The sequence below is a fragment of the Giraffa tippelskirchi genome, chromosome 11, assembly GCF_054371585.1.
Source record: "Giraffa tippelskirchi isolate mGirTip1 chromosome 11, T2T-mGirTip1v1.2.pri, whole genome shotgun sequence".
NCBI classification, from domain to species: domain Eukaryota; kingdom Metazoa; phylum Chordata; class Mammalia; order Artiodactyla; family Giraffidae; genus Giraffa; species Giraffa tippelskirchi.
This window is the reverse complement of record NC_137285.1, coordinates 112225157-112247073: the sequence shown is the minus strand read 5'-3', so window position 1 is coordinate 112247073 and position 21917 is coordinate 112225157. Positions and strand designations below refer to the sequence as shown.

Below are 21917 nucleotides of genomic sequence, written 5' to 3'. Positions count from 1 at the left end.
GCTCATGAACTAATAAATTGTGGTGGTTTGGAGACAGTAAATTTTGGAGTATTTTGTTATGTAGTAGCAAAGACTAATGGAAAGAGTAGGTTAGGCTAATCAGGGTGAATCCTTCTGGCCTGTCAGAACACAAGTGATCAGTGCAGGCTCAGGTGTGGTCCAGTTGGTGAGAACCTCAAGGCCTCGATTGGGGATTCCTGATCAAAATTGTTTCTCCTAGAAGACTCCTGAGAGTCCTTTGAGTCCATGGAAATCCAACCAGTCAATCCTAAAGGAAATCAACCCTGAATATGGATTAGAAGGTCCGTTGTTGAAGCTGAAGCTCCAATACTTTGGCTATCTGATGTGAAGGCTGACTCATTGGAAAAGACCCTAATGCTGGAAAAGATTGAAAGCAAAAGGAGAAGGGAGTGGCAGAGGATGAGATGGTTAGATAGCACCACCAACTCAATGGAGATGAATTTGAGCAAACTCCAGGAGACTGTGGAGGACAGAGGAGCCTGGTGTGCTGCAGTCCATCGGGTCACAAAGAATTGAACACAACTTAGCGACTTAACAACAACAACAACTCTGCATAGTGTGCCATAAGGTGAAGCTGGAACTACGCAGTCATTTGCCACCATAAACAGAAGCAGCCTGAGAATGGGACCCTTGCATGATAACCTGCCAGAAAGTGCAGAAAAATGGAGTCAGAGGCTTGGTCAAAATCTCTGTCAAATGGCACTGGAACCTCACATCTTCTCTAGACCTTAAATTTATAGTAGATATAATAAATATCTATATTAAATTTATATGGCTTAATTTATAGGAGCCATAAATTCTTTGGTTATTTAGGACATCTGATCTCAGATTTGGTTATTTGTAACTGGAAGTGTCCGAATTTCAGTATACCCTCAAAGTGCTATACCTGTGGTTTCACGTTCATTTCACCAATGAAATCCTGTTTTCCAAACAAAACCTTAAGCTGAAATATAAAATGAATGAAAAACATGTTTAAAGTAGTCATGGACAGCCCAGAATCCTGAGACCAACATCTTAACTCCTGTATTCAATCCCTAGGATTGCTGTATGCAAGTACCACCAACTAGGTGACTTAAAAGAACAGGAGTTTATTGTCCCCTAGATCTGGAGGCTTGAACTCAGACATCAATGTGTCAGCAGCGTCCTGCTCCCTCTGAAACCTATAAGGGGAATCCTACTTTACCTCCTGCTATCTTCTGACTTCCAAGGCGAGAAGGAGCTCTGAATATTATAGACTATGGAGAAACTACCTAGATTCACATATTATATTTTATTTGTACATAAAAAGCTGATATCTACAGAGCAGAGTACTTGTCCAAAGGTTCACAGCTTACTAACTGACAGAACTACAAGTAGCATATACCTCAGTGGTAGAAAGGCCAGACATTCCCATTTGTTCAGTATGGTTGCTCTTGCCACCTGTAACCAGCATGTAACGATTAACAGCTCTTCCTTATTCTGTAATTGGTCCTGATTTGAACAATAAATTCTATGGTCACCCTACTCACTGACTTTCAAAAAAGTTACTTTGGAAGTTGTCAGTGAAGATGATTTCAGTTGCAAGTAAGTGAAAACCAACTCAAACTGGATTAAATAATGAAAGAGATTTATACCAAAAGCTTGGTTTACTTTGATCTGTCCAATGCACATGACACTTTCTCCAAAAGCTGACTTCACTTCAGTGGGGCAAAGGACATAGCATCAACCTGCTTCCTCATACATATCACTGTGCTAGATGAGTTCTCATTCCAATCCCAGGAAAAAAAAAGAAAAAAAAAGAATATCTTAACTACCTGTCCCCCAACAAACAATAGCAAAGAGGCAGATTTCTCAGAGGCTCCCAGCAAAGGAATCCTATGCTTGTCTAATTTGCCAGCATTCACACCTTGTCACCAAAAATCTGTGGCCAGAAAGTAGTCTCACTGGTCTGAATCAGATGTCCTTCCCCAAGGGCCAAGGATGAAATCAACTTCAGCCAAACTGCTTGGGATGGGCAAGGTTGGCACAAATACCCAACAAAAATCAAGGTAACCAAAAGAAAGGGAAATGGATGTCGGGGAGTCACTCCCTTGTCCATTCACTAAAGAGATTGTTGTCTTCAACAGATAAGTGAGGTTTTGGCCTTTAAACAATGAATGCATCAAAACACAACCCAGAGAGTAGTGATCCAGTCGTTGCCAGGAGTCCCCATAAGGTAGGTTGCATAGAGACAGTGGGCTGAGGGTCATTTTCTCTATACCCACCCTCTGGACTTGGAAAGGGACTGGGTCAGAGCATCAGATACACTTGGGTTTGAATCCCAGCTCTGCTACTGTAGCTTAACCTCTTGAAGGTCTCTGATTCCCACTTGGAAGATGGGGACAATAATGTCTACTTCATATTGTTTTGAGAGAATTAAAAAACATTAAGCACTTAAATTATCTAGCAGGGTACATAGGTAATCAATTTTCTTTCTTCATGCTTTAATAACTTGTTTAGAGAGAACAGAATTAGGGCAAAGGAGCCATAACAGCCTGAGTCATTGATCTTTACCAAAGAGAAGATCCTATTATCTTGGTTTATGAGACATAGCTCACACCTACATCCCCCTGGTCCTTGCTGAAAACATTCTGACTAATTCAGTTTGGCTCTCCTTTTTATGGACTTGGTTGTCTGCCATCTCTGTGTGATTTTGTCATTAGTGTGTTAATTAATGATGTCACAGCCTTCTTTCAGATCAGTTCCTTTTAGGGTTTACACTTTGGTCTACAGATGCCTAATCTTAAACATTTTATGTGATGTTATACATTTTAACATATGACAAACCTAGACAGTGTATTAAAAAACTATGTTCTTTTCAGTAGTCATGTACAGATGTGAGAGGCTGCCAGTGTCTGACACAAGTAATCAATAAATACATTGTGTACATTTGATGTTAAAATTCATAGGAAGGACTTCTGAAAATGACTGGTAGAAGTGAAATTGTTAAAATCTCTAAGCATTACAGAAGCTTATTAGACTTGTCCACCAGGTTGATAGAGATGAAAAAATGGGAAGAGTTCTTGGCTAGAGTATTCCTATTTAGATGACACTTTGAGACTATAGCCTTTGTGTGCACTGTATTCAGTGCTACTACATGTACGTATAGTGGAGAAACTTAAATCCTTATTTGAAACATCTAGCTTTTCTAGATGTGTAAAAGTATACAACTTATTTTGAAAGCAGAGAGTTAAATAGCTTCTAAGTATTTTGTGTGTGTGTGTGTGTGTTAATTCATAGGAATGGTTGTATTTGGGGCATGGAATTGTCTTAGAGAGTAAGCTGACTGTTCACTGGGTAGTGGGGGCTGGGGCAGGGGACAGGGAAGGAAGTACAGAGAGAAGAGCTCCCTGCCCATCAGTCTTTAGACAAGTTCAGATTGTCTAGCCATTGTTCTGTTTGTGCATTTTATTTAATACTGCTGTGTATTAAAGAATAAGCAAGTCCTAATGCCCAAAGTGGCCTTCCCTGGTAGCCCAGCTGGTAAAGAATCCTCCTGCAATGCAGGAGACTCTGGTTCCATTCCTGGGTCCAGAAGGTCCCCTGGAGAAGGGATAGGTTACTCACTCCAGCATTCTTGGGCTTCCCTGATGGCTCAGGTGGAAAAGAATCCACCTGTAATGTGGGAGACCTGGGTTCAATCCCTGGGTTGGGAAGATCCCTTGGAGAAGGGCATGGCAACCCACTCCAGTATTCTTGCCTAGAGAATCCCATGGGCAGAGAAGCCTGGTGGGTTACAGTCCATGGGGTTGCAAAGAGTCGGACATGACTAAGCGACCAAGCATAGCATAGCATAGCATAATGTCCAAAGTATATTAAAAGTAGAGGTAGTAAAATAACCCCTTAAAGGCCATTTTGTTGGTTTTTAGGAAGGGCTGTGCTTTCTGGGAGTCCATCTCTATGTTATAGTCCATCTCATAGTCTTTTCTATGTTAGTCCATCTCTTGGAGCTGAAGTAGTCTGGTACTTAGTCACTGAAATGCTAGAGGAGAAGTAAGAGGAAGGGAGAGGGGAAGGGCTGTTAGTAATATTTCCATTACCTGGACCATAGTTTTAGGTTATAACCATAGGTCTATATGTGCATTTTTGTACAGCACCTATGTTTGTAGTGGACAAGGTTCATTATTTTGTAATATCTAGCCTTTTTATATGTCTCTTCTTTTTAAGACGTTGTAGTGTTTTTTCTCCATGCTTCTCCCAACTCAATTTCATGGTTCTATAAGATAACACACTCTGATTAAATGTCATATTAAGGTAAGGAATTAGTAGATAAAAGGAAACACAGAAATTTTGCTAGTAGGTAAAAGAAATCATAGGAAGCTGCAAGAAGATGATCTCAACCAGTGAGAAGAAGGGAAAAAAAGATATATTGTGAAGACTCTGACATTTTAGAGTTAGTTCCCCAAACTGGCTGTGCATCAGAATCACCTGGGAAATGTAGAAACTATTCAATGCTCACATCTGCCTCCTGGAGATTCAGATTCATGTGACACAGACTGGGACTTCTGAATAGGAATATGTGTCTTTATCAATACCCAGATAATGCTGATATAATCATTCTCTAGCCTGCTTGGGAATTTTTTTAGGGCAAAATTTAGAGATTTTTTTAAACTTCAATTTTTGAAAAACATTTTGACGTTCCTTTTCTCATCAGATTTTTCCCTTGGCTTTCTTTTTTTGTGGGGGGATACATACTAGGTGATGTCGGCTCTTTAGTAGAAGCCAAGATTCTGATACATTCTTTTGCAGTTATCATAATAGGTTATTGTAATATCCTTTGAGTTGAATCAGATGAAGTTTTCCATTTCCATGTTTTCATTAGAACTTACAAAAGCAGAACAAAACTCTTAGAGTATAGGCTTATGAGGCACCTGAAAAATTTTAATATTTGTATTTCCTTTAAATGTCAATATGATTTGCCACTGAACAGGACTAGCAGTATTTAGTTGATCTTTCCTTTTTAGTACAGAAATGACTGATTTGAGATCAATTTTCTTTCAGTGTTTGCTACAACTTTGACAACTGGATAAATACTATTATGACTTACCAGAAGGATGATTTCTCCTAAGACAGATTCCTTACTCTTTGGCATTTTTCAGAACCTCCTAGAAATATCCAGAAGGCTTTTAACTCATCTCTTCCCCACTCCTATAGTGCACTAAGCAGAGCTCCCCCAAATTGTGTTGGGGATTTTCATACTGGCCTTCTTATATTCTTTATCTCTAGTAGAAATTCATTCATTCATTCAAAAGTATTTTTGAACCTTGTACACTCAATGCGCTAGACACAGGGGTGAAATAGGCAGATACCATTCCTGCTTTAATGGTGCTTATAGTCTGATGTAAAAGAAACAGATAATTATACAATCTGGGTTGTAGTTGTATCAAACAGAAGTAGGAATAAACTTTCTCAACAACCTCCCCTCTCTATCTTCCCAAAGAGAAAGCAGAAAGAGTTTCTTAGTAGTATTTTGGGCAGTGAAAATTCTTGAACTCCTGAGAGAAAGGTAAAAGGAAAAAGTTGTCCCAAACTGACCATAAGACAAAGTAGGAAAGAAGAAACCAACCCTTCTCTAAAACTGTGATTTCTGCTTAGCCCTTGGTATCCTCCATGAGTCCATTCTTCACATTCTTATTTTAACTGGAGGTTTGCTGTGGATGGCACTTACTGGTGCTGAAGAGAAGTTAGGCATTGATTGCTTAAGTGTGTCTGACTACTGCTCACTGCTTAAGGTGTTCAGAGGACAACTGACCCAGGGCTGAGGGGTTTCCAAAAGACCTATAAGATAAGATCCTTTTGGTTTTTGATGCCAAAAAGTGACTTTGAATTATATAAACCAATACAAAATCTGACATCTGAAAGTTAGCTGATATCACACCAGCTACAAGGACATCTGCCTAGTAAGAAGAACAGAATTGCTACTCATGTCCTCAGGGCCCTATTATCCTCATAAGATTGTAGCCTGGATCACTGAGCCGTTCTCACACCACATACTTCATCTTTACCATGACTGTGGCTCCTGGGAGAAACTACAAAATACCCACTTGTCAGGTGTCCCCTGCCTGATGACCTCCATTAAACCAGGTAAGACTGAGAAGAAGAGACCAAGAAAATAGCCTCTGGAAAATTGAAACAGGCATCACAACAATTGATTACTGCTATCCTAACCATTACTGAGTTCTCACTCAATGTCTGTAGGCTCTTCACTCACACCCAGCTCTAACTTGCTTGGCTGTTGTTGCAAAAGACTAGGAGAAGGATTCTGGGAAGGTGGCAGAGTAGGAAGTACCAGGTCTCTGTCTCCCCACAGTGCCAACAATTGTGCTGGTAAACCTGTCTAATGTAATTACTTTGGAACTCTGCAGTCTGTTGAAGGCTTGCAACTTCAAAGGGAAGACTTGGACTGAAAACTGAAGTTTATGTTAGCCAATTCCATTTCTTAGCATGATCATAGCTACAAATCTCCCATCCTCAAGCTATGTGACAGTTAGCTCTGAGTGTGTTCCTGGAGTAGGTTGCAAACAGAGAGGACCAAAAAGACCCTGTTCTGTAAGTATCAGGGATCTGCGCTCTGAATGGGGATAACTGGTTCTATCACAGTTATTGAACCTGTGTCCCCTGCATTGGAAATGTGAAATCTTAACCACTGGACTGTCAGGGAAGTCCTGGGCATTTCTAAGATAGTTGTTTTAAATATATATATATATTATATATATATAAGCATTAATATATATATATCAAGCATTATATGTATATAATGTATATATCAAGCATATATATATCATGCATATATATCAAGCATATATATATCATGCATATATATCAAGCATATATATATATATATATACATACACATATATTTAGTATACCTACCATCAGGTCTTTTCAAGGAGAGTTTCTGTTGATTTAAGGAAGTGGGCCTGAGGGCCATTGTTGTTTCACCTCCCCTTGTTGCCAGCCCTTTTTCTCTGACAGAGTGACTGCCAAGAGATTTAAAGGGCTACCACTTTTTCTACCTCCTTCGTTATTCTGTTTTTCCCATGGGAAAACAAATTAAAGACAAGGGTATTAAAAACAACTACATATACAGGGAAATTAGAAAGTGACCATGCATGAACAGGAAAAAATTCAGAAGACAGACCTGAGAAGATCTTGTTTATGCCTCAGGTTGATTCTCCGCACAGATTCAGCCTATACTAACAACAACAATGACCAAAAAAAAAAAAAAGAAAGAAACCAAATGCAAACTCCAGAAAATGCTGAGGAAGGAGAAGAATCTAATCTCCAGAGTTATCATATTATTAGATCCAAATGTCAGAAAGCATACAAATAAACAGTAACATATAGCCCATTCAAAAGAAAAATATATATCAACAGAAACTCTCCTTGGAAAGACCTGATGGCAGATATACTAAAAAAGATTTGAAACAACTATCTTAGAAATGCTTGGGACTTCCCTGGCAGTTAAGATTCCACATGTCCAATGCCAGGGGCACAGCTTCCATCCCTGGTCAGGGAACTCAGATCCCAAATGCTGCGTGACATCAGTTCAGTACAATTCAGTCACTCAGTCGTGTCTGACTCTTTGTGACCCCATGGACTGCATGCAGCACACCAGGCTTCCCTGTCCATCACAAACTCCTGGAGCTTGTTCATATTCATGTCCATCGAGTTGGTGATCATCCAACCATCTCATGCTCTGACATCCCCTTGGCCTCATCCCCTGCCTCTAAAAGAAATGCTCAAAGAATTAAAAGAAGATGTGGTGTGCAGAAAGTCAAGAAAATGATGACTGGGGAATTCTCTGCCAGTCCAGTGGCTAGGATTCTGCACTTTTACTGCCAAGGCCAGGATTCAATTCTTGGTTGAGGAATTAAGATATCACAAGCCGTGTGGAACCCCTCGAAAACCAAGCCAAACCAAAACAGTAAATTTGATAAAGAAATGGGTATAAGAACCTAATAGACATTTTCCCAAAGAGACACATAGATGGCCAACAAATAGGTACTCAATACCTCTAATCAGTGAAATACAAATTAAAACCACAATGGGATATCACCTCACACCTGTTAGAATGCCTATTATCAGAAAGACAAGAGATGCCAAATGTTGCTAAGAATGTGGATGAAAGGGAACCCTTGTGCGCTATTGGTGGGAATTTAAATTGGTGCAACCAGTATAGAAAACAGTCTGGAGGTTTGTCAAAAAATTGAATATAGAACTACCATATGATCCAGCAGTTCTAATTCTGGGTATTTATCCAGAGAATACCAAAACACTAATGTGAAAAAATGTGTGCAACCCGTTGTTCATTATAGATATATGTGTGTATATATAGAAAATGAAATATTAGTCAGCCCTAAAAGAAATGAAATCTTGCCATTTGTGACCACATGGATGAAACTTCAGGGCACTGTATTGAGTGAAAAATAAGTCAGATAGCTCACAGACACAGAGAACATACTGGTGGTTGCCACAGGTGGGGATTAGAGAACAGGCAAAGTGGATAAATGGGTTCAATGGTACAAGCTTTCATATATGAAATTAAAAAGTTATGAAGACATAACATAGATGGTGACTATAGTTAATAACCATATTATATATCTGAAAGACCTAAGAGAGCAGACCCTAATAGTTCCCATCACAAGAAAAAAATTTGTAACAATACAGTGTGATGAATTTTAACTAGACTTGCAGTTATCCTTTCCCAATATATGCAAATATCAAAATCATTATCTTATATACCAGAAACTAATGTTACATATCAATTAAACCTCAGTAAAAAAGCTTTAACATATCAATTAAAAAACCCTCTTACAAAGCTACTGCTGCTGCTAAGTCGTTTCAGTCGTGTCCGACTCTGTGCGATCCCATAGACGGCAGCCCACCAGGCTCCGCCGTCCCTGGGATTCTCCAGGCAAGAATACTGGAGTGGGTTGCCAGTTCCTTCTCCAGTGCATGAAAGGGAAAAGCTACAGCAATCAGAAATAGTGTGGTACTGGCAAAAGGACATTCATTAATGATTTAGAATAGTAGAGCCCAGAAATAAACCCTCGTAATAATGTATAATCAAGTGACTGTTTACAAGAAGGTAAAGACCATTTAATGGGAAAAGGACAGTTTTTCCAACAGATGGTGCCGGGAATACTGGATGTCCACATGCAAAAGAATGAAGTTATACTTTTAATTAGCACCATGTACAAAAATTAATTCAAACTGGATCAAAGGCCTAAAGGTAAGACCTAAAGAAATATATCTCTTAGAAGCAAACATAAGAGAAAGATTTACAACAATGGAGTTGGCAATTATTTCTTGGATATGACACAAAAGGCACAGATAATATAAGAAAAAGTGAACAACTCTGACTTCATGAAAATTTAGGAAAATTTTTTATTCATAGACTCTATCAACAGAGTGAAATAGCAATCCATGGAATGGGAGAAAATATTTGTAAATCATATACCTGATAAGGAAAATAATATCCAGAGCATATGGAGAATTTCTAAAACTCAAACACAAAAGTCAAGCATCAATAAATGACCAAAGGCCTTGAATAGGCATTTCAATATAAGATATAGAAATGGCAAATAAGCACATGAAAAGATGTACAACGTCACTAATCATGAGGTAAATGCTAATCAAAAGTACAAGGAGATACTACCTAACATCTATTAGTGTGGATGCTATTTAAAAACTCAGAATAAAACAAATGTTGGCAAAAATGAAAAAATTAGAGTCCTTGTACACTTTTAGTGCATAATGTAAATATAAATGAATGTGCAGCTGCTATACATGTATAACCTTTGTGTAAAAAGTTACAGCCATTGTAGAAAACAGTAGGATAGCTTCTCAGAGAAATTAAAAATAGAATTACTATATGACCCAACATTTCTACTTCTGGGTATATACCAAAAAGATATCAAAGACATATTTGTACACTCATGTATATAGTAGTATTATTCACAATAGCTAAAACATGGAAGCTACCCAAGTGTCCATCAATGAATAGATAAGCAAAATATATATCCATACAGTGGGATACTATTCATCCTTAAAAGAAGATTCTGGAATATTATTCAGCTTTAAAAAATCCTGACATATGCTACAAATAGGGATGAAACTTGAGGACCTCATGTTAAGTGAAAGAAATCAATAAAATAATACAAGTACTCTATCATTCTACTTATCTGAGGTACTTAAAGTACTCAAAGTCATAGGGACAGAAAGTAGAAAAGTAGTTGCCAGGAATGGGGAGTTATAGTTTAATGGGTATAGCGTCAGTTATACAAGATGAAAAGAGCTATACAGGATGAAAAACACTCCTAAATGCTTACTCAGGAACTGTTTGCTATGTGTTTACACATAATTCTGACAAGCTTTATTTTTATTCTCCTGTATACAGATTAACTGAGCAGGTGACCACAGAGATCCTTCTAATATTGCTTGACCAGTGTTTGTAGGCGCTCACTTAATAACTACAGGATCTCTGTTCCTAGACTGCTTGGATTTTGTTGGTTTTGCTTTGTTGTTAGTTTTACTGCACACCACATGAAAATTCAACTTGGTAGACTGTTGCTAAACTTATATGCAGAATACATCATGAGAAACACTGGGCTGGATGAAGCACAAGCTGGAATCAAGATTGCCGGGAGAAATATCAATAACTTCAGATATGCAGATGACACCACCCTTATGGCAGAAAACGAAGAAGAACTAAAGAGCCTCTTGATGAGAGTGAAAAAGCTGGCTTAAAACTCAACATTCAGAAAACTAAGATCATGGCATCCAGTCCCATCACTTTGTGGCAAATACATGGGGAAACAATGGAAACAGTGAGAGACTTTATGTTTTGGGGCTCCAAAATCACTGCAGATGGTGACTGCAGCCATGAAATTAAAAGATGCTTGCTCCTTGGAAGAAAAGTTATGACCAACCTAGATAGCATATTAAAAAGCAGAGACAATACTTTGCTAACAAAGGTCTGTCTAGTCAAAGCTATGGTTTTTCCAGTATGGTATTTCAGTTATGTATGGATGTGAGAGTTGGACTATAAACAAAGTGGAATGCCTAAGAATTGATGCTTTTGAACTATGGTGTTGGAGAAGACTCTTGAGAGTCTCTTGGACTGCGAGGAGATCCAACCAGTCAATCCTAAAGGAAATCAGTCCTGAATATTCATTGGAAGGACTGATGCTGAAGCTGAAGCTCCAATACTTTGGCCACCTGATGCGAAGAACTGACTCATTGGAAAAGATCCTGATGCTTGGAAAGATTGAAGGCGGGAGGAGAAGGGGACGACAGAAGATGAGATTGTTGGATGGCACCACCGATTCAATGGACATGAGTTTGAGTGAACTCCAGGAGTTGGTGATGGACAGGGAGTCCTGGCATGCTGAAGTCCATGGGGTCGCAAAGAGTAGGACATGACTGAGCAACTGAACTGAATTGAACTGAAATACAGTTATAATGATACCAGCAAGAAGGGACAGTTGACAACCTGATAGAAAGAAGAAAAAGAGAATAACCACAAAATTATATGGATATTAGACATTAAAAAGAACTGACCGCATGATACTGTCTAGTTTAGGGCTAGAGATACCACCTAGAGACCCTACACATCTTACAACCCTCAGAGCAGCACTGTCTTCATGCCAGCATCATGTCGTCGTATGTATCAGTCGCTCAGTCGTGTCCAACTGTTTGTGACCAAATGGACTGTAGCCCACCAGGCTCCTCTGTCCATAGAATTCTCCAGGCAAGAATACTGGAATGGGTAGCCATTTCCTTCTTCAGGGGATCTTCCTGACCCAGGGATCGAATCTGGGTCTCCCACATTGCAGGAAGATTCTTTACCATCTGAGCCACCAGGGAAACCCCTCATGCCAGCCAATTAAGTAATAATTTTATGACAGTGTCAGTGTCCTTCAAGAAATAATCTAATTTGTATTCAGTTTAATCTTTCTAAGAAGGTAAAGGAGTATGCACGGCATTTTACTAATTTTCCACACAAATTGATATGATTAGGCACTTTTCAAACAAATATGGTGGCTGGCACACCCTGAGAAATCATCTTTCTAAAAAAATTTAAATTAAAAAGCACAGGAATCTAATTTAAAAGAATGGAAATGTCATAGCAGGGTTTATCAGAATATTGTAAAGACTTTTTTTCTAAACTGGATTGTTTTTACCTCGTGCTGATTCCCAGGTTTAAAAGTTATGAAATCATATTGCACAACCAAGTGCCAAATAATAAGCAACTATTTTAAAATCAGTACTTTCCTTGGTGACTTTGGTTAGATCACGCTCTGTTTAGTGCTTCAGTGTGGGGTGAATGCCATATAATCAATCTGCATGTAGTAAGGTCTAAATTTCTGTTCACTTTGTAAATCAGAGATAGGCTCAGAGGAGAGTGGTTTTATATCTCATATTAGGAGACCCTAGACTTCAGAAAGAGCAAGCAAATGCTGCTCTACCTAAGTCAGAATTCTCTGCAGACTGGGATTAGAGCCATACAATAGTGGTGAGATTGGCTGGTAAATCTTTCAGAGGAAATTAATTTCCATTCAATCAACAAACACTTGGTGAGTGCCACCTGGTGTGCAAGACATGGTGCTAAGAGTCAAAGAAAAGTTTTTTGTTTTTGTTTTTTCTAAACTTGCCCCAGATCAGCATCAGGGACTTTTTAGAAATTCAGAGTACTTGAGGGATAGTTAATTTGAGTCCCTCCCTATCTGGAGACACTGACTTTTAAAGTAAAGTTTGAAATTGCTGGAGGCTAAGTTAGAACCCTCTGGGTACAGACACTGATGATTCCTACCTCACACCACCAGTCTTCTGTAGCTTGAATAGGTTTCAAAGCGAGGAATGAATATACAATTTAATGGCTGAAGGCACACATGCAGTCAGGAGTAGAGTTCTGAGTCCACAAAGTGACATGGTTACATACTCAGCTTCTAAAGTTGCCCTAGGAGACTCCAAGATGGCAGAATAGAAGGTTGTATGCTCATCTTCTCCTGTGAGAACATCAAAGAAAGCCAGTGCCAAAGAATATTCAAACTACTGCATAATTGTGCTCTATTCACAAGCTAGCAAGGTAATGCTCAAAATTCTTCAAGCAGTATGTGAACTGAGAACCTTCAGATGTACAAGCTGGATTTAGAAAAGGCAGAGGAACCAGAGATCAAATTGCCAACATCTGTGGATCATAGAAAAAGCAAGAGAATTCCAGAAAAACATCTACTCCTGCTTTATTGACTACACTAAAGCCTTTAGTTGTGTGGATCACAACAAACTGTAGGAATTCTTAAAGAGATGGGAATACCAGACCACCTTATTTGCCTCATGAGAAACCCATAAAAAGGTCAGGAAGCAACAGTTAGAACTAGACATGGAACAATGGACTGGTTCCAAATTGGGAGTGGAGAACATCAAGGCTGTATATTGTCACCCTGTTATTTAACTTACATGCAGAGTACATCATGAGAAACGCTGGGCTGGAAGAAGCACAAGCTGGAATCAAGAGTGCAGGGAGAAATATCAACAACCTCAGATATGCAGATGACTCTACTCTAATGGCAGAAAGCAAAGAGGAATAAAGAGCCTCTTTTTTTTTTTTTTTAAAGAGCTTCTTGTTGAAGGTGAAACTCAATATTCAAAAAACTAAGATCATGGCATCTGGTCCCATCACTTCATGGCAATAGAAAAAACTGGCAATAGTGGCAGATTTTATTTTCTTGGGCTCCAAAATCACTGCGGACAATGACTGCAGTCACAAAATTAAAAGATACTTGCTACTTGGAAGAAAAGCTATGACAAACTTAGCGCATTAAAAAGCAGAGACATCACTTTGCTGACAAAGGTCCATATACTCAAAGCTATGGTTTTTCCAGTAGTCATATACTGATGTGAGAGTTGGACCATAAATAAAGAAGGCTGAGTACTGAAGAATTGAGGCTTTTGAACTGTGGTGCTGGAGAAGACTCTGGAGAGTCCCTTGAACAGCAAGATCAAACCAATCAATCCTAAAGGAAATTAACCCTGAATGCTCATTGGAAGGACTGATGCTGAAGCTGAAGCTCCAATACTTTGGTCACCTGATGCGAAGAGCTGACTTATTGGAAAAGACCCTGACGCTGGGAAAGATAGAGGGCAGGAAGAGAAGGGTATGGCAGAAGGGGATGGTTGGATGGCATTACCAATTCAATGGACATAAGTTTGAGCAAACTCTGGGAGATAGTGAAGGACAGGGAAGCCTGGCATGCTATAGTCTAATGGGGTCACAAAGAGTCGGACATGACTTAGCTTGACTGAACAACAACAAAGTCACCCTTTCTTAACCATTTGCAGTCACCACTGCACTGGTGAAAGCAATGGTTCTCTCAATAGGAAAAGACAATCCACTTATATATGCAGTTACAAATGATCTCAGAATATTGACGTGTCAGAAATTTCATGCCTTGCAAGTCACTTTGGCAAAACTGTTTTGCACCTGAGTTTTAAAGCCTCACCTACAACAGTCTTAAGTGGCAGAGCCCACTTACATGCCGCACAGTATCTGCAATGCTGTGGTCACAAATTTGGTCTTACTGCTGGGCCCCCAAATGCTGGTCTGGTTCTCAACCCCCAGTTTTTGCTTCTAGACTCCACAATATGCTGAGCCTGTAATCTGCTGTTCTGAGCCCTTACATATCTTGTCTTTCCCGGCTCTGTGCCCAAGTGCATTGTACATTATCAACCATTTCTTTCATTCCCACAGTCCCCAGATGCCCTGTCAGTCTGCCCTGAGGAGAGGGAGTTTTTCAGGCACCCAGTTCCCCAGCCCTAAGATTTCATTCTCTTGCAGCCCTGCAAGCACCTGGGGTTTGAACAAGAACATCTTGGAAATTAAGTGTTCTGAGCCCAGATACCACACTACTACACTGGGAAGAAATGTGACGCGAAACAAGCATGTTGAAGAAAATATTGAGGCTTCCAGACACTGATATATGGATCACTCATGGCATATCCAAGACTAGTTTTGAGCTTTTTGGGTGGTGCTGTGGTAAAGAACCCACTTGCCAATTCAAGAGGTGCAAGAGACATGAATTTGTTCCCTGGATAGGGAAGATCCACTGGAATAGGAAATAGCAACTCGCTCCAGTATTCTTGCCTGGAAAATTCCATGGACAGAGGAGACTGGCAGGCTACAGTGCATGGGGTCGCAAAGAGTCAGACACAGCTGAGTGACTCAGCACACAAAACTAGAAGAACCACCTACCTGTTCTGTTTTCTTTCCTCCCCGACCCACTGATGCTGTTGCTGTGGTTGTTGCGCTTGCAGGCTCTTATGTTGCTGTGGATCATGTGCTGTACGCATGTGTGTGGTGATCCTGGGATTGTGAGAAACTATTTTTTTGCACTCTACCCTCTGTGGACAGTAAGCCAGGAACTTGGATCTTCCAGAAGGGCTTTGAGCAGTAGCTCAAAGGGTTCCAGAAACCTGTTAGGCAGGGTGTAGAATGGTGGAGATGCTGCATGCATAATCAGCTGTTACCATGCATGCTTATTCTTAAGGTTTCATGGAAGCAGTTTATTTTCACCCAGAAATGTGCACATGCATGCATGCATGTGCACTTGGCACAATTAAGGTTGACACGTCAATGACCCAGTGCCCCTATCTTTTTGTGAGTGCCTATGGTTTGGGAGTGGGCATGTGTTTGGAAGCATTACTTAATTTTTGTGTGTAAAAGAATGACTGAAGTGACTGTGAGGATTACACTTAGCCATAAAAAGAGATCTGACCATGTTTCATGTAGGCACAAAATATTTCATTGACTCTCCATCTCAAGGAGTCAATAAACACCTGGATCAGTGCAATGACTTACAGGGTCCGAGTTTTTCTTCCCGTTCTCTCATCACCAGTCCAGTTTCTGCCTCCTCTCAAGCCCTACTTCTTCCTCCCACTGGCTTTCTATCCCTCATTCTCTATCCACCAGCACCAATATGCCCAGGTGTTTGGCCCTGCTTGTACCTTTCTTACTCAATGGCCCTATCACCTCCAGATCTTTATTCAAACATGGACTACCCTGGAAATCCTTTCTGAAATTGTACCCCAGCCTGCCAACACACCCTGATCCTCTCTCTTCTTCTTTGCTTGTTTTCTCTTTATCACTCATTATCCACTATATTGTATGTATTTTCTGACTTAATTTGATTTATTATTTGTATACTATGCTGTGTGTGTGTGTGTGTGTGTGTGTGTGTGTGAGTTGCTCAGTCGTGTCCAACTCTGTGACCCCATGGACTGTAGCCCACCAGGCTTCTCTGTACATGGAGTTCTCCAAGAAAGAATACTGGAGTGGGTAGCCATTCCCTTCTCCAGGGGATCTTCCCAACCCAGGGATCGAACTCACATCTTCTGCACTGCAGGCATATTCTTTACCTTTTGAGCCACCAGGGAAGCCCTATGCTGTGAACAGTGTAAATTCCACATGTATAAGCATACGTCTATTTTGTTAATCTGCTGAATCCGCTACACACAGAACAGCGTGCCTGGCACAAAGTAGCACTCAATAAATATCAGTACGACAGTTTAACAACTAGTAGGGCAAAGGTGCCCTTATATTTCTCTTTTTCAATATGCTCTTGGCGATTCTCACACATTTATTTTTCCAGAGGAAAGTTAGGATAATTACCAATTTTAAAACACCCTGTTGGATTTTTATTTGCTTGGGCTTTCCAGATAGACAATTTTATCATCTATAAATAATAGTAAATCTTATTTATTTGTATTTATTTGTGTTAGTATATCAAGTACTACTTCTATATTCAAGAGTATATTGAATATGTATATTTATATGTTCTCTTCTTACTGGATAGTCAAAGATATTTTAAAAATCATAAATTATTTGATCAAACACTTTTTGTTACCTAAAATGATTGTCTTGGGACTTCCCTCATGGCCTACTCACTAAGACTCCATGCTCCAAATGCAGAGGGCTTGATCCTTGGTCAGGTAATTAAATCCCACATGCTGCAACTAAGACCCAATGCAGGCAAATAAATATTAAAAAAATATAGTAAAAAATTTTTTTAAAGATCATCTTATGGTTTTTTTCTTTGACTTGTTAATATGGCTAATATATTTCTAAAAATAAAAAGCTAATATTAACAGATAATATTTTTGAGTGGTTACTACCTGCAGGCACTGTGGTAAGTGCGTTGCAGATATTATCTATTTTGTACTCCCTTTTTTCTGTTTAAAATTGGGACTATGCCAATGTTACCAAATGAGTTGGTGAATTTTTGAACTTTCTCTATATTTGATATCAGTGTAAACAGCATGAAAACTTTCTGTTCCTTAAGCTTGATGTAATCGACCTGTGAAACTTTCTAGAGTTCTTTTTTAAACTTTTTTTGACATGCACACATTGCTTAATTTATTTATTAGTTATTTATTTATTTGGTTACACTGGGTCTTCTTTAATGCACATAGGCTTTCTCTAGTTGTGGAGATCAGGGGCTACTCTCTAGTTGTGGTGCATGGGCTTCTCATTGTGGTGACTTCTCTTATTGTGGAGCATAGGCTCTAGGCACACAGGCTTCAGTATTTGCAGTTAATGGGCTCAGTAGTTGCAGCTCAAGGCTGTAGAGCACAGGCTCAGTTGCTCCGAGGCATGTGGAATCTTCTTGGACCAGGGATTGAACCCATGTCCGCTGCATTGGCAGGCAGATTCTTACCCACCGTGCCACAAGGGTAGTCCCTTGAATTCTTTTTATAATATAGTTCTTAGCAACGTTTTTAATTTCTGTCATGGTTATTCAAGTTTACTACTGTTTTATTTTATTCAATCTATTTTTGATTTATATATATTTCTGTAAAACATCTTTAGTTTTTTTTTTTTTTTCTGGCTGCATTGTGCAGCTTGTGGGATCTTAATTCCCTGACCAGGGATCAAACTTGTGCCCTCAGCACTGAAAGTGCAGAGTCCTAACCCCTGGACCACCAGGGAATTCCCTATCTTTGTAAAAATTTTAACTTCAAATTTTTTTGCATGCATTAGCAAACTGTGCTTTTTCACTATAATTTAAAATCTTCATATCTGAGGTTATACTTTTTCTTTCTTCTGGATGTAGTGTATCTGTATTTTCCCTTTTCCTTTTCCTCATTCAAATTAACAACAATTTCTATTTTACTGAACTTTTCAAAGCACTGGTTTTAATATTTATTTTTTAGTTCCACTGCCAATTTCACATGAGTTCTGGTTTCTAATTCATTAATATCTTCCTGACCCACTTAATTCCCTTATTCTGCATGAATGTTAAAATGTTTGTTTAGCTGGCCTGTTTCTAGATTTCTGAGTTGAATTATTGAATTAATTTGCTTACCTTTTCTTTTTCTTGATTAGTTGTATTGAACTATTTCTTCCCTGCTAACTGATTTAATCCTGATCATATGTATGATCATGTAATATCTGGAATGCTCTTACTAAAATGCCAAGCAGGTAGTAACCAAGTCTCCATCATATTTTACCTGAACTATTACAACAACCTCCCAACTGATCTCCCTGTTTCTACTTTTTGCTATGTAGATAATTCTGGAGTGATCACTATAAAATATAACTCATACCATGTCTACCCTCTGCTCAAATCCTTCCACAGGCTCCCCACCTCCCTGGAGTGAGTCAGAGTCCTTATGGTAGCCTAGAAGGTTCTACATGATCTGACCCCATATAATTTCTCTAATCTCCCTTCCTGTCAACGAGCCCATACCTTGCTCTACTCCCAGCTTCCTCAAGGTCTTTGTGCTTTCTATTTTCTCTGCCTAGCATGCTATTTCCTCAATGTCTCCATGATTGACTGTTTCTCTTCCTTCAGAACTCCTCTGAAACATCACCTTCTTAGAGACGGCATCCCTTACCACTATTTGAAATAGGCATCCCTTCTCTGATCACCCTCTATCTACCTTATTCAGCTTTATTTTTTCCAAAGAACTTATCACTATCTCAAATATTATATAATTGTAGTGGTTTTTTGGTCTATGTACTTCCACTAGCATGGAACTCTATGAATGACGTTACATGTTTTCCTACTATGTCCCTGAGGCATAGAAAAATTTCTAGAACACAGTAGCCCTACAATAAATATTTGTTGAGTTAATAAGGGCTTCCCTGGCGGCTCAGATGGCAAAGAATCTAACTGTAATGTGGGAGACTCAGGTTTGATCCCTGATCAGGAAGATCCCCTGGAGAAGGGAATTGCTGTCCACTCCAGTTTTCTTGCCTGGAGAATTCCATGGACAGAGGTGCTAATAAATAATGGAACTATATAAGGCTCTGATTTTGATCTCTAAGTTCATCTTATCATGTGACATGTTATGTGATGTAAAGATCTCATTTTTTAAATATAATTTTTGTCTTGCTTTCCACTTTGTCTCGAAACTTAAGGAGAGCATTTCTATCTTCAAAATAGCTTTAAGAATTATACATCAGTTATTCAGTTTCAGGTTTTTTGCACTGCACTGAGGTTAGCTAAAATGACTTCTATAATTTTTTTACTTGGGAAAATTATTAAGATTTTTCTATGTGATTCTTTCTTAAAAAATATTTGTTAAATAATAGAAAAATTTTTTCCCTGAGGTAAAAATATTTATATGTCTATAGCTGTAAATCTATGGATGTGAAATTAATATGATTCATGATATTATTCATATGCTATTTTTGCTTTGTGGCTGATCTTGTAAAGACTAAGAGAGGGCAATAAAATTTTCAAGTACTATTGTTTCATTTTTTTTGTGAACTACTCCTTGCATTCTAAAATTTTTTAGTTTACATACTTTTTTCTTACCTTTATAAACAACTTAAATAAGGTTTAAATATAAATTATATACTTTATGTAATTTCAGTGAGTTTTATCAAGAATATGCCATATAAACCATGTAACAACTACCACGGAAAATACAGAATATTTCCATCATCCCAGTACGTTCTCTATGCCACTTTGAAATCAATATTATCCAAACCACTCCCTCACACAATCACTAATGTGATTCATTTTTCAATGTAAATTAATTTTTCAATAGATATATGATATGTACTCTTTTATCTAGCTTCTTTCAGTCAGCATCATGTTTGGGAGATTTTTCTTTTAATTGTTGCATATATCAATATATAATTATGTGGGGGATTAATTAGGTATTAATTTCAAAGGATTGGGGAGAAAGAATTAAGTAGAATTTCAATGTATACCAAAGATGTATTGTTGGACAGACACATGTATAGCTTCTAACTTTAGTTACTATGCATGACACATGAACATTCATGCACAAGTGATTCTATGAAGAGCTGAAGTCATTTCTCTTGGATAAATCGCTAGAACTTGTATGGTAAATGTCTATACAACTAAACTGACTATGCCTGTTTACAAACGGCTCTGTCATTTTACACTCCTAGCATAAATTTCAGGTCATTTAACTTGTTCCATACAACCTTGACGATGATTGGTATTTTCAGCCTTTATAATTTTAGCCATTCTTATGATACTGTAACAGTGCCTCATTATAGATTTTGATTATTTCCCTAATTAACAGTGATAATTGAGTATCTTGACCATTTATTTACATTCTTTTGTCAAGTTCCTATTCTAATGTTTTGTCCATTTTTAATTTGACACCTCATCTTCTTACTATTGAAAAGATAATAATAACTTTAATATCAAAAAGATAGTTGAAAAGATCTTAATATACTCTAGATACAAGTCCTGCTTCCTTTGGGGACACTATTTCACTTACGTGCTCACATTTCTCTCACTCTTGAATCACTTCTTTTGTGGGAAGCTAGACGCCATGAATCAAGGCTGTTCAAGTAGGCTGTGGAGGAGTCTGTGTGTCAAGGAATGCAGGCCTCTGACCAATAGCCAGCGAAGAATGGAGGCCTGTCAACAACCAAATGAGTGAGTTTAGAAGTGGATTCTTTAGCTCCCTTTGAGACTGGATATGACTGTAAACCTAGCTGAGAGCAGGACAACAACGTCAAGGGAGACCCTGAGCCAGAACCACCCAGCTGAGCCTCTCCCATATAACCTAACCTCAGATTATGTGAGATATTAATTTTTTGTTCTTCAAAGCTGCTAAGTTTTGAGATAATTTGTTCCACAGCAATAGATTACTAATATCCATCCAAACTATGATAACTTAATCCAGTTTTAGGATTGGATCCAGGTTTGGAAAGCATCTGAATATTCCTGTAACAGTTGCTGCATGTAAGTGATTGACAGAGCTAACAAATGCCTTGCCTTTGTCTCCTGTAGGGCCCTGAGCCAAGTACTATAAATCTGGGCCTCATCTCTCCTACTCAGACTTGCCAGGACAATGATGAGATGAATTGTTTCCGTGAAAAGAACTCTAGGAACTTCCTGGAGAGCTTGGCTCATGTGTAGATGTTGGAAAACTGTAAAAGTAGTTTCTTGCCTATTTAAACATAGCCAACAGTGACCAAGTCCTACACAAAACTTTTAATATAGTCCCCAAAGCTATGTATGAAGTGGCACCTGACTATTGTTTCAGTCTCATTTCTTACCATGCTCTCTTTCCCATTCTGAACTCCAGTTACATGACATTCTTTCAGTTTGTCAGAACCTGTTCTATCACAGGGCCTTTCCACATGTTATTTCCTTGTTCCAAAGTTCCTGTATCTTCTCTGTTCCTAGTTAATTCTTACTCATCTCCTCGATCTCATTTAAGTGTTGCTTCCTTAGAGGAGCCTGTCCAGACAACCACTCTGAGTCTAGGTTATATTTCTTTCTTATTTGATTTCAAATAAGAGTCGCAAAGAGTCGGACACGACTGAGCGACTGAACTGAACTGAATATCAGTGGGATGATAGAGCCTGCTCAAACCAGCTC

At 38.7% G+C, this 21917-nt stretch overlaps 1 protein-coding gene across 10 annotated transcripts in view; it reads right to left on the bottom strand.

The window, feature by feature from the left end:
- LOC145527318 (calcitonin receptor-stimulating peptide 2-like) overlaps nt 1-21917 on the bottom strand; it is a 141003-nt gene that overhangs the window by 116566 nt on the left and 2520 nt on the right. For 7 of the 10 annotated variants that reach the window (XM_081545065.1, XM_081545063.1, XM_081545064.1 and 4 more), the window contains exon 2: nt 20806-20948. The gene's annotated coding sequence lies outside the window, so the exon portion shown is untranslated. The remainder of the gene's footprint in view (nt 1-20805; nt 20949-21917) is intronic. The other 3 variants (XM_081545062.1, XM_081545070.1, XM_081545071.1) reach the window with 1 other exon arrangement.